The sequence below is a fragment of the Poecilia reticulata genome, linkage group LG5, assembly GCF_000633615.1.
Source record: "Poecilia reticulata strain Guanapo linkage group LG5, Guppy_female_1.0+MT, whole genome shotgun sequence".
NCBI classification, from domain to species: domain Eukaryota; kingdom Metazoa; phylum Chordata; class Actinopteri; order Cyprinodontiformes; family Poeciliidae; genus Poecilia; species Poecilia reticulata.
Genome location: NC_024335.1, coordinates 26,956,062 through 26,973,512, shown reverse-complemented (window position 1 = coordinate 26,973,512; position 17,451 = coordinate 26,956,062). Strand labels below are relative to the sequence as shown.

At 37.7% G+C, this 17,451-nt stretch overlaps 1 protein-coding gene across 2 annotated transcripts in view; it reads right to left on the bottom strand.

Moving 5' to 3' along the window:
- The window catches only part of cntn4 (contactin 4), a 246,126-nt gene extending 233,982 nt beyond the window's left edge, over window positions 1-12,144 (bottom strand). For both annotated transcript variants that reach the window (XM_008410160.2, XM_017304953.1), the window contains exon 1: window positions 11,533-12,144. The gene's annotated coding sequence lies outside the window, so the exon portion shown is untranslated. The remainder of the gene's footprint in view (window positions 1-11,532) is intronic.
- Window positions 12,145-17,451: the final 5,307 nt, after the last annotated feature.

Sequence of the window (17,451 nt, the reverse complement as noted above, 5' to 3'; positions counted from 1 at the left end):
AGGATTGATCTTGCTGCTAGATCAGGTTTGTAATGCGTTTCATGATCAATAATAATTCATCTCTCGATCCCTGACTGCATTCTCTGCCTTCTCCAGATAATTACTAATTAAAAACAATCATATTTACCACTCTTGTGCTCTCTCCAATTTAAAAGCAGCAAAAACTACAGGTCAGTTAGAAAAATAGCCCTAACCCTACTGAAATAATTTCAGTAGGGAAATAAGAAAGAAAGATAAAGAAGTGGAATAAACATATATTGTGGATACATACGCAGCATTGCTGGGCTTTTCCAATATATGTTTCTGATAAGGGTGAAATTAAATAATGTCCCTAAAAAATAGATCAAATAAGCAGCATTTTGTAATAGTCTAGAATTCATCTAATGGATACAGGAACTAAAAATTTTATTTATAAATCTTAATTTTATAGGTTATTATGACTTAAAACATGATCAAAAGAATAATAAACATTTTCACTTTGTTTCATATATTACTCGTATAATAAAAGTAAAAAAAAAAAAAAAAAAAAAAAAAAAATATATATATATATATATATATGCATTCATTCCCAGTTCAACCGGATCTTTAACATCCATTCATGTGGATTCTGGATGCTTTCCTTCGTTGTTTAATAATATAATTTGTTCAGAACATTCTTTCACCTGAGCGAGGTTCTCCTGAGAAACGGAGGGCATTTTGCACCTGATTTTGCAGACAGTATTCCTCTTTAGAATTCAGCAGAATTAAGAAAAGGATTTCTGCACAGCAATAAAAGGTTATTTGATGAAAATGTTCCCTCTGCTGCCATTGATTGCCAAATTGAGTGGTGATTTTCACATTTTCTTTGTTGCTTGGGTTCATCCTCAAAAGAACAAATTGCCACGTTGCATAATATAACCACTTTACTTCATCAACATCCACATCTGCCATCCTATTTTTTTTTTTTCATTTTCCAAAGGGTTGTGGTCTTCTGGTAGTACAATCAAACCATACTGTCTACTGAGAAGCACTGGTATGCCCCAATCAGCTTGTGACAATCAAGACTTGAGTAGAAGTAACAATGAAATCTTCTGTGATTGTTTTTCTCAACCTCTTAAGTGTCACACAAACATGTTTATGTTCTTGGCGTATTGTTAATCCGTAACTACCACAAAAGTTCTATTATATGGGTTATATTTAGGGCTGAAACATTCCTCGAGTGATTCGAGTACCTCGATTATTAAAATTCCCCGAGGAAATTGATCTGCCTCGAAGCCTCGTTAACTTATGTTTTATTATTTAGCGCACCGTGTTCTGGCCGGGTTATTATTTGCGTTGTGCAGAGCTCTCTCTCACTTCCGCCTGAGTTGGTGACGAAAGCTAAGTATTAGCAGCATAACGTCTAATTTTCAAGTTCGGCCGTGGGGATTTTATTGATTGGTGATAATGTTCAGGTTTTTGTCGTTTTTCGGGGGACCAACAAGCATCCTTAAAATGCCTGGAGTTCGGCAGCCTTTCTCCTCCCGGAGCTGCTGCCTGGTGGCCGGTTCTGAGTGAACGGCAGAGAAAAGTGCTGAAGGTGTATTTATACAGGTGAGCGGACAGACTGAACATGGCAGGCGGCTTCACATTAGTAAGTAGGTGTAGCTTTACGGACGAAGTGGAAAATTTATTTCATATTATCCCAGTCTCAACAAATGGGTGGCGGTCGAGGAGCTCATTGTGGCGACACGTAGCTGGTCGATGTTTCTGTGTGTGACGAACGAAAGTATAACATCTCGTCATAAACACAAAAGCTATAAATGGCTGGACAAGGTGAGAGTTCATCTCTTAAGCTGGAGTATAGACATTTTTTATAAGCATATATGTGAGCCTCCCTCTTTATTAATACACTGAATATAATTTCAGATTTTTGTACAACTTTTTTTCAGGTTAACTTAGAAAGTGAGCTGTTATTGTTACAGGTTAATTTTCTAAACTACAGAAAAGCTATTGTTAGCTCAAATGTGAAAAATTGGACTGATGTTGATAAATGATAGTTACGCAACTGTTATGTTAGATTTACCGTTTTATTTTATTATTTTTTATCCGATTAATCGTAAGAATAATCAATAGGTTACTCAATTACTAAAATATTAATTTACAACAGCCCTAGTCAGATTATTTTCAAAATGTCTGTATGAGTTATGTCACGCATTCCCAAGTATGTATCCACCAGTTATCAGTAAGTTACAATTAAAGTTGCAACTTCTGTATTTTGTACTATGCACTGCCGTGCAGTCCATTCCCATTTTGATTACATTTTGGTAAACAACCCCTTTTGGATACATGTAGTTAATTCATGGCGTCAGTTTTATTTCTTGTTGTTTAGTAGTTTCATGTACTATGGAAATAAACACAAAAAATTATTGGAATATCATGTGAAAATGTATTAAATAATGTACTATCATCTGAAAACATTTCCTACTCTATTTAGGTAGAGTGACTCATTTCATCCAATCAAGTCTTAAGAAATATGTCAGATTATGATTACATTAGACTCAATATAATATACTCCACTGAGCCATCAAATTTGAATCTATTAAATCCAACTTTGTCTTTTTATGTAATCTAAACATGATTAAATTAAAATCGCAATAATACCTAAAATGTAAATAACAAAAACATTTGTTTCTGCAACTGACTTTTTTTTAACTTACTTACATATTCTATTAATAAAGTAGGAATAGTTAAGTTTGTATCAGATTTTTGTCTAATGGACCTTACTTTGTCTTACACCTGACAACTGAGATTTATCATTGTTTGAAGCTTTTGTGTAAAGTTACAAAATACTGTCAAACCGTGATATTTTTACTTTGTCTCATTGTACCATAATTAATTGGGGTCATGCCTATTTCCTTTTTCCATACTTTCAAGGTGCACTCAAATCAGCCCTATTTAGTCCACTTTAACCAAACTCTGGATCAAACACTGGTTTGTTTGCCCAGAAAGGGAGGTGTGAAAACATAATCGAACTCCGATGAAGACTAAAAATCAAACACTGATCCGCCTACAAACCCAGGTCTCCGTTCAGTTGAAGTGAACTGTGGCACGGTTTGAATACCAAGCGGACCTCACACCGCTCCAAAACCAGGAAGCGAAATATACCGCACGGCATTCTGGGTAAATACAACCAAAACAAATGAGCGCTAGCGGGAGAAACGCCATGTGGTCTTTTGCCAAAGACAATCCTGCAACCATTAAAACTTAAATCGATTCCATTTCCGTCTACAATTTAGTGAAGAAGACAGTTGCGCCAGTGTTTGTGTAATTTCCTTCAGTGGTCATTGGCGCAGCACCACCACAGGTGAGGAGATGAACAGTTTTTTCAAAGGGTTTGCTTCATTTGACACAGTGGGGTGTGAAAGAAAACTGCAGCAGCTGAAAATGTAACAAATGTTGCAACTTTGGTCCCTCACCGAACTGAGACTAGTGGGAAAACACCCTAACTTATTATTATTAACACACAGAACAAAGAGCAGTTTTATTAAATTGATTTGTTGGATTTAACCCAAAAGTAAAAACAAAAGGTACACCCATTGACGTACAATAAACCTCTAAAAATATGCTCATGTGGATTTTAAATAATAAATAAAACACAACAACAACAAAGAAAACATCCCTGCATAGAGGAGAGGTGAACTGTATCATCAGAAGTGTCTGGCCTTACTCCGAGATCACTTGTAAAGAGAAAGATGTTTCCAGGGCTTATATAAGTCCATTTAATAATGCAGCAGTCCCAGCGCTCACATCCCCCGTCGAAGCGGGTTGCTGTGTGGCGGTGCTCTTATTAAGCACTCAATTAAAGCCGTTCCCAAGGAAGAGGCAGTGTGTGCAACATTGTTTGAATTAGGAAACGTCGGCGGCTCAGACGGTCTGTGAAGACGTACCCCAGAGGAGCGCAGTGCCTTGAAACCAAAAGCCTAGAAGTGGCAGATCATCATAAAGTATCACAAAAGCAGGGAAAATGATTTTAATTTGATTGAATTACAAATAGGGAATTTAGAGATTCAATAAGAAAGGATAAATAGAGCAGGAAATGGAGCCGCCTCAAAGAACCATTTAACGGTCTTCTTTGTTTTGTTCTTTTTTTTTTGCTTCATCTAAAAAATACAAAGACACTCAGCGATGGGACTGGCAGACAATAGCAACCAGCACTGCTGTATAACCAAGTACTTCATGACAGCTGAGAGCTCCAAACACACAGAACCACGCACATAATGACAAGAGCTTACGATGCTGCAAATTACATTTAATCCACAGTTCGCTTTGACAACAATTATGATCAGCATAATTATCATGAGTGTATTTCTTCTGTGTTGGGAGAAAGGTTTAACAGGAAACTGAACACAATCATCAAGATTAGCTAGTTTAGAAAACTTTTCATGTTGTGCATATCTTTTTTGGTCAAAAATAATTATTTTATTTTTGGAAAAAGGTAGAAAGAAAAAGCATGGATGCATCTACAAACAGCCACTTTCAAACACAACTCATCTTTTCTGTTTTGTGAGTCCACTTTTTGAATGAAGCATAATCCTGACAATCATAGAATTTTTAGTTCTTAGAGGCCATAAATACCAACATTTCCAGTCTGCTGATTGGCAGACATGTTTTTCTTTGCAACGCCTGCAGCTGGGCTCATCAAGCAGCTCCTCTCTGCCTGATTTACACATGTGATGTCTGGTGGACAGAACACTGAGCTGCTCTGTGGTTCGGCAGCATCGAGGACCTTTGTTTATTCAGCATTTATCGTCCCACGGGCAAATGTCTCCAAGCTGTTTAATTTTTAAAAATTAATAGAGTTCAGGTTAAAACAAAACAAACAGTTAAACTGAAACAAGCGGCTTTCTGCTTTCATTTATTTACAGTTAGCTTCATCAAAAGACCTGTGGAAATTTGACTTTGGCTTGACCATGAAATATTAAATCGCTGTTGTGGCAGTTTGATTTTTATTTTCAAACTACTGAATTATATTTTCTAGAATGTGTAAATGTGTTTTTTTCTGATGGAGTCATACTAATATTTTGGTCAGTATCGACTTGAAAGAAAGGAATCCTTCCAACCTCAAAAGATTTTGACCTTGTCACAAAAGAAACTTATAAAAAGCTGGACAATAGTTACAGGTTTTATTCCTGTAATGCCAACAAAGATTTCATTAATTTGTGAGGATATAAATCATTTTCAACATGCTATTAAACGAACATTAATATTTTTTGTGCCTGTCCCATGTGCAAAAAGAAAAGTCTTGAATGAATGAAAATAATTGCCATTACAATTCTGTTAATTACTCTTATAACTGCAGCATATTTTCTGAAGTGTTTCATTTATTTTGCCAACACGGTGTCTTTGCAAAGATCGGTGTGTTATTGAAAAATGTTGAATGAACAAAACAAAGACTTGTTTTTAATTGGTTAAAAAACCTAGCCTGAACATTGCTTTTAAAGCAGTTTTGCTTGGTTCTCATCTCCCTTTGGTATTCCGTTGAGTCTTTCTCCCACTGAGCTAGATTCCTCTGCTAGAGATTCAACCGGTCCAATCAGCGAACAGAAGGACAAGTTATGAATGATTACATACATTTTCTGAGCTGTTTTAAAATTGTATTCTTCCTGTAGTTTTAACAATGGAAGTGGCGGAAGTGAAGGAAGGCTTTCAGCCCATGTTGGTCATACTTCCAAAAATAGAAACAGTCACCTCATTGGGCACTTCTCTCTTTACAGTGGACAATGGTTCTTTACAACACATGTAATTTGAGACAAGGGACAGAATCAAATGTTTGACCCACTTATATACCTTAAGGGTTTGGAGGTCACCTATTGGCCTCCTGTAGGCACCATTACTATGCACTGAGTCATGTCCACAAAACAATTTTATAGCTGTTATGAATATTGCCACGCTTTACAAACAAACAAGGTCATTAGTCCAGTTTTTGATGTTTATTGAACTTTTAAAAATCACAGCCCTCTGCAGTGGCCACAACAAAGGGAAAACCACCAGGCGTAAAAAAAACTTTAAACCACGTATATTTTGCTTTTACTCACTCCTTGTGCCAGGAGTTCTGTCGGTTGCCATGGATGGACCACAGAGCCGAGGCCACATTGAAAAGCCAAGGCAATGAACAAAAAAACATTTCTGACACAAATACATAAAAACCCCAAACTGAACATTAAGTCTGTAACAGTTTTATGTTTTTTGAATTTTCAGGCTTGATGGATTTTTTTTTTTTTGCAATCTTTAAGAGTTAGTTGCTTTAAGACTAGTACTGGTTTATTAGTTAATTTAAACCTCTGCTCTAATGATGATGTGTCAGAGTGTAGGTGTGAGGGTCACCTTAATTTAGTGCCAACTGAAACAAAACATACCAAACTCCGCAGCACATTGTACGCTTTTAGGTTGTCAAAGGTAAGTTGTACTTTGTACTTTCTCAATGTTTTTCTAGATTAAAACTTTTTCCTGACCTGATCCTTGGATCTTTGTATCTAGTTGTGGGAGCACTGAGGACTAATAGCAAAACATTGCCTCCCTTTCTCTGATTCTTTGCGTGATTGTGTGATATTCCTGATCACAGCTATTGCAATGTTGCTTGTTTGGTTAACTAAACGTCATGTGATGTCCAAACCAGTAATGTATAACGATGGTTTGACCCAAAGCAACAGAATTCCAATTGCCATGAAAAAAAACTGAAGCTAAACATCTTTCACATTTACGTTAAAAATTGATGGAACTACTGATTGATGACTAAAATCTTTAAACTTATATGTCCTAATATTTTATTTCTGATATCTCAATAAACATAATTGCAACCACAGGAAAATATCATTATTATTTGACTGATAAGCAAAAACAAAATGATTTTGAGAGATATGGCCTTAGACACCCTGCACACTACTGTTTTGATCATTTTCATTACAGCGATCCACCAGTTCTACAGAATGAAGATTCTCCGGTGAGTGAAAAAATTTGTAAAAAAAAAATAATAATAAAGAAATAAAAATAATAAAGAAAAAAAGAACCTCATCACGACCTGTTGATTCCATTTGAGTTTTCAGACAGCACACAGGTAACAGCAGTGGAGACTATACAGCCATGACTAACCCAGGGGGCCCAGGCAGATGTAGTGTCAGCACTCTGATAAAACAAATCAATGTGAAGAGTAGAAACTGCCTATGAGTCCTCACACCGAAGACTCACCAATGTGGAATCTACACAAAACCTACGTCTTCGTTCCTTCTGCTGGGTTTTCCTGAAGAGGCATGAAATAAAAATGACCTTGATGACACATTTCTTCGAAAGGCTACTTCCCGGGGAAAGCATACGATGAATGTTTTATGCCACGGCTCTAAATGTGCATATCCTAGGGTATTTTTTTCCTGTCACTTCAGTGCTCTGTCACTCCTGACAGATTCGTTGGCTTATAGCACGTGGCCAAGCGTTAAGGGTTGCTCCGCTTCCAGACTCGAGATGTTGGGACCCGCTGCACTTTGTGTCTCCAAGCAGGTAGCCAAAACCAAAATAAAATAAAAAAATCCAGTTGTTATCCTTGACATCTAGACAGCAAGGAGCTGTCACCAGCAGGTACTGGTTTGTGCTTTAGCGTGTAGACATGTTGCATTTTATTTACGTCCAGAAATTTCGTGCATATGCAAAAGTCTGGAGGGCAAAAAGACAATTCTTTTACTAAACTTTCCATAGCCGAGATACCACAGTGGAACATTTCCATTAACAAAATAAAACCTGGAGATGTAGGTATTATTCATTTAGTGCAGTGCGGCACAGCAAAGGGAAAATAAGGCAGACAAAATGCTGAATAACTCAAAACTACTCATGTTCTTTTTTCTCGCTGTCAGCTACACACAGTCGTTGCCATAGCAAATAGCAGTAACACCACTATATGTATCAGAATTCAACACAAAACAAACAAAAACATTCAAACATTTCCACATAAGGAACATAACATTCATTGAGTTACAGTTTTGTACTTTCAGGCTTGATGTTTATTTTCCGATTATTAATAAATGACTGGTAGACTAGCTAGCTACCACAGCGGTGGTAGATCAGCTAATTTAACTCCCTGATTACTCTGATTATCCATCAGATTTGGTGTGTAGGTCGCCCTTTGTTTTACTGAACCTAAACACACCAAATCCTACAGCAATCTACAAGTTTAAGAATGTCAAAGTCAAGCTAGCATAACTGACCTACTTCTCTCTCCCTTGCTATTTATGACATTACACTGCAATGTGTCTCTACTGGTCATATGACGAATATCTAACTTAGCCATGAAAACTAATTTCTTTTCATCAGCTAGCAGTTCTAAGGTCAACTGAGACTTTGTTAATGTTCCTAAACCTAGCTAAAAGCAACGATACAAACCAGTGCAACATCTAAGCTAATTACAGAGAAAAATATTCAGCAAAATTACCAGAAAGACAAAACTTGCACAGAGCTGAGAGAAACTGCAGTATTTTTACTCACGGTAATCAAATCCTGGAATCCGATGGCTATTTGCTAATCAAATCAGTTACACAATCAACCCTCTCCTTCACCCTATCATCATTTACAAAAAAATAAAAAATGATTATCAGATGTCCGTAATGTCCCCTTGATGCTGCACTACTGAGTGTAGAAACTAGGACCGAGATGAGGATTAATCCTAGTAGCTGAATCCTTGTAAGATGTAGCAATTCTCTTTTTGCCTCTTCTTGTACAGCCCTTTAGAATAAGTTCCGCTCTTGTCAAGTCAGATTACAAGTGTGGAAGCGATCGCTGAGAGCATCACTGGAGCTGCTCCTTTAGTCTGTCTCATGCAGGCCTATATACATCAGCAGACCGATGCTCAGGAATAGTGCATACTGCGTCATTATTCCCCCTTATTTTAAATGTCTAACAAATTACGCCATTAAACAAAGTGTTATTAACAAAAATTAGTGTAATAATATGAAGACATTTTGGCAGATTTTAATAAAAATTTCTGAGTAGATAATAGTAAGCTCAAAAGCTAAAAGACAAACTAATGCCAACCACTTATTTTATATGCATTATAAACTAAATTTGTTTAATTCAAACTTATTAAGTAGGTCTATTACAATAAATTTTGCTGGACGATGCATTGTCCCACAAATTATTATGCCACTGAAAAATCAAAAAATACTTTAATTTCTAAAGAATTTTTCACACTGGAACCATTTTAAATATACAAAAGAAAACAAAACAAATAAAACAGCAATAATTAAAATCGATTATGAAGTCTCTGTAACCAAAATTGTCTTTAAAAAAATAATAGTCATTCAGCTATTATGACTAGGCAGAGAAAACAGGCAAAAGTGGCAGATAGTGCAGACCAAGTACTTTGTGCTGGATGTCAAATGTTTGCAGTGTTTCTCAAAATGACTTTTCATCAATATTAAAAGGGAGCATTCAAGTGGACAGCGATTGTCAATGAGATGCATTATTTAACATGGGATTAATTGATTTATTGCTTAGTTTGACAGGCTTACTATTAAGATCCTTTTGATAATCTAGTTTGCCCTCAAACGTTGAAAAAAAAACACCTAAAAGTAAAAGAGTTAAAGAAGAAAATTATTGAGTCGGAAGCATAAAATTTGATTGAAACTTTTTAAATCATCTTAGTAAATGGTATCTAAAAGTTTTCCCCGAAAACCACAGCTAATACATTAATACATGCGGTTTATTAGGAATGACTACTGCAGGGTTAAATCCCTTTTCTTTCACTGTGCCTGTGAGCAGTGACATTACCACTCCAATTCAAAGGGTGGCACCAAACATGGATAAGATAGAAAAACATAACTACTATGATATACTGAGGGAAAATGTTTTTTTTTTTTTTTTTTTTCTTTTCAGTATTTTTCTTCTCTTTTTTATCATCAGTGTACAAGCTACTGCACTGTCATCTTCTAAGAGATTGGAGAGAAAATTGTGTATCTCTGAGTGTGACAACTGTTCAACAATAGCACAAATGTGAGCAAACACGTGTTGGTGAGGTCAAAGTGGCACATATACATGAACGTGGAAAAATATTTTAAGATCTTCAGGAAGCATACATTTCAAGAAAGTTTGGCTTAAGGCTTATCAACAGTCACTAAACAAGCTGAAGCTAAATGAAAACTTTAAATACTTACACCAACATGTAAACTTTTTAAAAAGCACTACCCTAATGACAATTCCTAACTTTCATCAAGTATATATACTCATAAGAAAATGCATGTATTCATAACACAACACATAAAACTTAACCCTCTTGGTTAAGATTGAATCAATTTGTTTAGGTAAGTGTAGGTTTGATAGTAAAAATAGTTCTGACCCTCCCCAAGCAAAATGAGTTTGGACTGAACACCAAAACGAAGACATTCTCCATTCCTCCATGTAAACAATGTAATAATGTCATTGGAACAGTGAAAGTTGACATGACAGCCACAGAAAGATGTCCATCATCACAAATAGCAAATAGCCAAGCACGATATTCAACATCATTTTTAAGCTATATTCGGACGAGCACCTTGTCCTAGCAAAGGTTACATTTTCGATGTATTTTACAAAAAGTTAAAGATAGCCAAGGTGTCACTTGACTATCTTTGAACTAAATTTAGATGAGTACTATGTTAAACTTTTAACATATCTTACAGAAAGATGAGGACTGACTAACCTGACATAGCAACAAAAACACAATGACCACAATAGATGTCCACAAATTATCTTTGATTTAAAATTGGAGTATTCTATTGGTTAATATTTAACACTCCCATAAATTACTTTTTATAGTGTACAACTGTTGATTCGTGTTTGTGGAGCAAAACAGCTAAAGTTACGGCTTCCATTTGCTATGCCAGTGACCAGACACACAGATCCCAGAAACTTATGGTGGCTTTACACTGCAGTGCTGCCCATTAGACACTGGCTGCAAACTACCAAAAATGCTCTAATCCATCACCATGACCCGAACCAGCATCACCAAAATGAAGACAAAACTATTTTTTGGATTTTATTTATATCCAAAATATGAGTACGTTCCTTGTAAGGGTTAGCGACTGGCTTAAAAGCGAAGTTTGTTTTTATGCTCCGCGTTCGTCCCGTCCGTACAGGGGACACCCGGTCATTGGCTGCGGCGGCACTCAGTGCAATCTGCGGGGATTATGGCACTGGTAGGGAGGGTCACCAGCCGGCGGGATTAGCCGAACATCTGCAGCGATCGGAGAGACGCGCTCACAGATTTAGATTACTTCGCATCCAACATGATGACGGTCCCACAACAAAGTAGACAAATACGATCAGTACGACGGGGAAATTCAGAGAAAGGCAATCCCGCCTCTCCACACAGCCTCCAGGTTTTATTGTAATCTGGGAAAACTTGAGATAATTCTCTGGCATTCGTTTCAGATGTTTGAGTTTAATTTTTGAAGTACGCTTAAGAATCCGTTTTAATAATAATAATAATAAATATTAATTAATAAATAATAATAATAATAATAATAATAATAATAATAATAATAATAATCTTACCTGTTGTGTGTTATTTCTTCCAGAAAATCACAGGCACAGATTAATCCGAATTTTTGTCGCCAAACTAAATTTCACACTTGTGACGCTCCGGGCAACAGAAAAAAGAAATAAAACAAGATAACGAAATGATAATAACAGCGTCTCTTTCTGGCTTGTGCGCAAAACAAGAAAAAAAAAACACGCTTCCGCTCTGCTTTTTGCTTTTGCGTGCCCCCCTCCTGAGCAGCTACTCTGCATCCATCGCCGGCTCTCCCTGCCTCCTTCCTCCGGGTCGCTCCCTGTCGGTGTCAGCAACGCGGGTCGAGGGCGGCGCGCAGGCGTCTCGCGGGTAGCATATCGGGAGTGGGGGGAGAAAGAAGTGAAGCCTCGGTGTGGTGTGCCCACTCACTCAGATGCGTCAGCTCTCCCTTCCTTACCTCCCCGCCTGCCCTCCCCTCTTTTGCTCCGTTCCTCGCAGAGAGCGGAGCGGGACGCACTCAGGAGAAAAAGCCCGAGAAAGGAAGCGCAAAAAGCGAAAGCGATGTCTTGTCTGTCTCCTCTCCCGAGCAGCCTCCTGACTGCTCCGGCCATCCAAGCGGAACAGCCTTCCCTCTCTTTCTTCCTCCCTCCTCCTGCAAGTACTTCTCCTCCTTTCTTTCCTCCTCCCCTCCCTCTCCTCCTGCTACTGCTTCTGGGATGTCCTAGCTGCTCAGGATATTAATGGACCAAGTACCTGTCAGCTTGGATGTTCCGCGGGCAATTCCTGTTAGCAGCAACATTATATTTCATTCTCATATTTATCTGGGCAAACTTGAACGTATCAAATAAATGAATTGGCATAAACATTTGATGTGCAGGCACACCCTCATCACTAACAGGTGTTTACTGAAAATGCTGAGTGTGACAATAGTTGAACATTACAACTATGTTCAACTACAGTTGAACAGCTATATGTCGTTATTCAGCCTTGGTTAGAACTGAAGATAGCAATTGCTGAAAATGAGAAAATTACCATATGCTCCGCACTATAAGGCGCACCTTCAATGAATGACCTATTTTAAAACTTTTTTCATAAGGCGTATAGAATAGACGCTGGGACATGATTTGTTCCGTTCTCTACAAATGTGGATGTATAATAATAAAGAAATGGTCCGAGTACTTTATTTAGTAGTCTGCCCCAGTCATTGTTTCACTCACGGTTTTGGTGTTACGAAATTGTGCCCAACTGCTTTCTGGGTAACACAGACCAACCGACACGCTGCCGCAGCAGTCTCTGTCTCCCCCCCAACCATCCGGCTTTAAATGTATAACGGCTGGTCCCTTGGTAACCCTAGTGGAAGCACCCCGGATGAATGTCTAAAGCCACTTTGTTGATATAAAGAATGTCAACAAAAATGTCAACGTAGAGAACGTGGTGCTAAATGACCTGCAGACAACCTGATTATCATGTCGGTAGGTAGATAGGTCAGTCAAACTTTATTTGACGGCTCCTTACCGCTAGACCTGTTGTGGCTCAATATTGGTCCATATATAAGGCGCACTGTCGGCTTTTGAGGAAATTGAAGGTTTTTAGGTGCGCCTTATAGTGCGGAAAATACAGTAAGTGTAATTTTGACAAGGTATAGTGTTCTGTGGTTGGAGTAAAAGGCACCTAGTCCCTTGAAGTATGAAAAGAGTTGAAGTATGTTTTGGTAAAAGATATATATAACAAATTTGTGCAAAATAATAGTAAGGAAAGACAACAAAAACACCTAAAGGTCAAAGATTTGATGATAGCAAATTTAAATAAAAAGTTTCAGTATCGCTGTATGTACTTGGTATTTGATTGATAACAAAATATGTCATATTGCACAAATAAGTGTTACATCAAGATTTCAAAAGTCAGAGCAGTTTTTAAAGTATCTCTATCAGATTTTTTTTTCAGACATGATTTGCCAGATTACTCACTGTGTTATTTACATGTGATTAATGTAAACCTGTCTCTCCGTTTCCTTCAGTCACTTGAATAAATAAAATCCAGAAATCTTTCCAATCTAAACCGTACTATTTCCAACTCACAGCTGGCATTTACACCAATATCATTGATTTCTCATATAAAACAATGGCACTGGAAGGTATTTCCTCACTAACCACACAATGCACACCTTTTCAGTATATTTACTCCTGCTGGCATTTATACTGATATAATCAGACAGTTAGTGAACTGCCATTTTCTAATCTCAGGTTTGGCATTTTAACTGTGCTTGCTAAAGTAAGCACAGTGAGGCAAATATGTGGGAGGGTGATAGTAAAACCTGAATGGACCAAAGCGTATGTTTATCATGAATAAAATAATTATAAAAAAATAAAAAGTCAGACCATTAGGGCACTGATCAGAAGGAGTGATTTTAGCTAAAGATTTCCAGCGGCTCAACTGGGAATGAGCTGTTTTAGTCTCAAAGTAATCTCTAATGACATAGAGAATCATTCTGGTGTAAAAAAATGTAACTAAATAAAACTTATTTGAACATAACTATCAGTTTTAGCTGCAACATACATACAGTTGTGAAAAAACTAAATTTAATATTCAGATCTTTCAAAGGAAATCTAAAAATATGTTCCTTTATGACATATTTTTCTACTTATATTTGTAGAAAAAAGTGACTTAATTACAAGTTAATACCACAAACAAACCTCAAAACAAAACTGAATCCGGCGTGGCGGTCGCAGAGGGGTAAAGAGTGCGACCCATGTCCAGAGGCCTCTGTCCTCTAAGTGACTGTCCTGGTTTGATTCCCGGCCTGATGACCTTTGCTGCATGTCTTCCCCCTCTGACAACTTGCTTTCTTGTCTATTCACTATCAAATAAAGGCCACTAGAGCCAAAAAAAAAAGAGAAAATAAAGCATTTATATTTTTCTCCAGCAGGGAAAATGTGGGACACTCTTGGAAGCTAGTCAACATCTGTGAGGCTCTTCTGGTGGCCATTTGTTGGTCTCTGTCATCAGTCTGAGGAAGTTTTGCCCCATTCCTAACAGTCAGCTGTGGAATTTTGGAGGGTTTCTTGCCTTTTCAGCCCGTTTCTAGTCACACGGAAATATCTATAACCTTGATCTTATTCATTGCTGAGTGCCACTGCAAACATCAGAGAGTTAACCACAGCTGCTGACGTCCCACTGATAATAGTGAGGAACTGACTGGTTAGACTGCAGTAAACACCTTGCCAGTGGAAATGCCCCTTTAGACCAAGTCTAAAGGGGCAAACTCAAAATGTAACCAAAATGTAACAAATGTTGCAATGTTGGTCCCCAAGTGAACACTGGACTATTAGTTATGAAAACACCCTTTGACTATCTGCCATGTCACCAGCTCTGGTGACGTGGCAGGAAAAAGTCATGGCCACAACTTAATATCTAGTGGCCCCGACTAAAAACGTTGCAACGACTAGTTTCATTATGTGGAAATGACTTAATTGTAACAAGTTGTGGCCATAGGTTTGTTGTAGTTTTTTTCTCCCATGTCACCAGAAGGGCTCTGTGTTGTCTTCATCCTATCTGACTCAGCTGGAACTATTTTGTAAAGAAGAGTGGACCAAACTGTCACTGGATTTACAAAGCTGGAAGAGCCACACCCCAACAGACTTTCTGCTGTTCAGCAGGAATCAATACTTTTGCAAGGCAGTGCCCATTTAGTTAGAAACTATATGAACATTGTGATTCACAGCCCATCCACGTAAACTCATCTTCTACGTGTAATGTGAATTACATTTTTCTGAAACAGAAAAATTTGCTTTTAAATTTTCAAAAGAAGATCTAACATTAATCTGAAGTTCTTTTATATTACATTTCATATTTTGGAAACTTGATAAATCATTTTCTTTTACATGGCACCATTTGTAAGTTCATCCAGGATTTCATAAGGTATTTTATTCCTTTCCTGTTGCATTTTTTATGTTAAAATAATCTTTTTGGGGTTTCAACAACCATGTTGTGTTTTAGAACAGCTCTCAAATGTGAAGTTCAGCTTGATATCGCTTTTATTTTGAAACCCATCAAGACTCCGTATGCTTCACCGTTACTACACACACGCACACACACACACCTATACACACACACACACAGAAACACACAAGTCTTTTTCTAGGTCATACAACAACAAACGCCCTCACAGATAGGAGGTAAGTGGGACAAAACTTAATCAAAATGAATCCGGCTCCTGGCTGATTCGTGTTTCTTAAAACACGATAAAGACAGAACGAAGGAGAACAAGGGAAAACTTTTTTTGAAAGAAACTTTTCCGACAAGTTCTCCAAAGAAGAATAACATTTTCTACATGATCTCTGATGAGTTCAGATTCACGAAGGTGCTTCTCCCAGCAGGAGCGTTCCAAGCATCCTCCTTGACAAAACTTGGAGACCACCCACGGGTCTAAGAAATGGATTTGCATTTGGTTCTTTGAGGTAGGAGCAGAGATATTCATACTAATATATTAATATTACAACACATGCAAAGTACATAGCATACAAATTTGAAGTAAAACAAAGTTACTACAATATTTATGCTGCAACATTAATAGAAATACATTTTTAATGAAGATAAATAAATTAATAGAGACAGTAGAGTTAAGTATCAATGAAGCAATTAGACTAAAAGAAAAAAATCTCATATTCCCTCACAGGTATACAATTAACAACAAAATGGCACTTTAATAACCAGTCAGACTAACAGACACAACCAAAACAGCCAAATAGCAATATCACCTTGTGAAAATAACACAAAAATAGTTCAAATTAGCATGTAAAATCCAGCCCCTCTTTCTACGCTGCGCTTCATCCAGAGGGCCTGGGAGCTCGGCTGTTGAGAAACGATGGCTTCCTGGAGGCGTGGAATGTTTAAACCTCATCTGCTACTGTTCACCTGTGACGTATGTAATGCGCCAAGTCAAAGCTATGAAGCTGACCAGAAATTGCCTGCGCTGTTAACAACAAACATCCACTGCAAAGAGAGAAGTACTGAAACAAATGAGACCGCTGTTATGTTTATTCAATATTTGGAAGTGTGACAAACACGAACTGAACGGCTTCATTCATTTCCTCCGCTGCCATTGCTAACTCTACAGGCAGAATATAATTCTGAAACAGCACAGAAAATCGACCTCATTGTTCACAACTTCACCTTCTGTTTGCTAACTGGCCCAGTAGAAAATCTACCGGAGGAATCCAAATAAATGGGAGAAAAGCCAGACTAACACAAGATGAGAACCGAGCAGAATGCACAGAAAGGCAATGGCCAGGCTAAGTCCGAATAGTTTTATTAACATTTTCTCACTTTCTTTCTTTCCTTCTTACAGAAAAATTCTGTCATGTTTATGTTTTACAGTTGGGATGGAAAGCATATGTTCAACTTCTCATAATACATTGTTGTGAGCAAATGAAAAAGTATTGCGTGGGAATGCAGTACTTTTGCAATGTAACACAAAAAAAAGATTAGACATCAATATCTAAAATATTTTTAATGAAGAACTCAGTACTCAATGGTATGTTTTAACTGTTCCATGACTATCTGACATTCATGGCAACACGAGCGAATGTTAGATGCATATTCAACTAAAAATGTTGCACCATCATAAAAACCCCTACAAGTCATCCATCTTTCTCTGCAGCTTTTCAAATATTGGAGAAAAGAATTGCTCCCTTCATTAAGCCACAATGTTCAAATCAGATCAATATTTGCACGGAAAATCGACAGGAAACGGAGGGTCAGGAGGTCTCTGAATCCCACAGCTTAATCAATAAGCGGATTCTCCCTACGCCCGTAGAGAGCCGTGGTGTAGTCACTGATTCCATGTGACAAACTCGCGCGGTCACACAGGCAGACATGGGGTGTGTGTGTGTGTGTGTGCGTGTGTGTGCGTGTGTGTGGGGGTGTGCATGTGTGTCATCCCTGAACCACAGGAGTTTGCA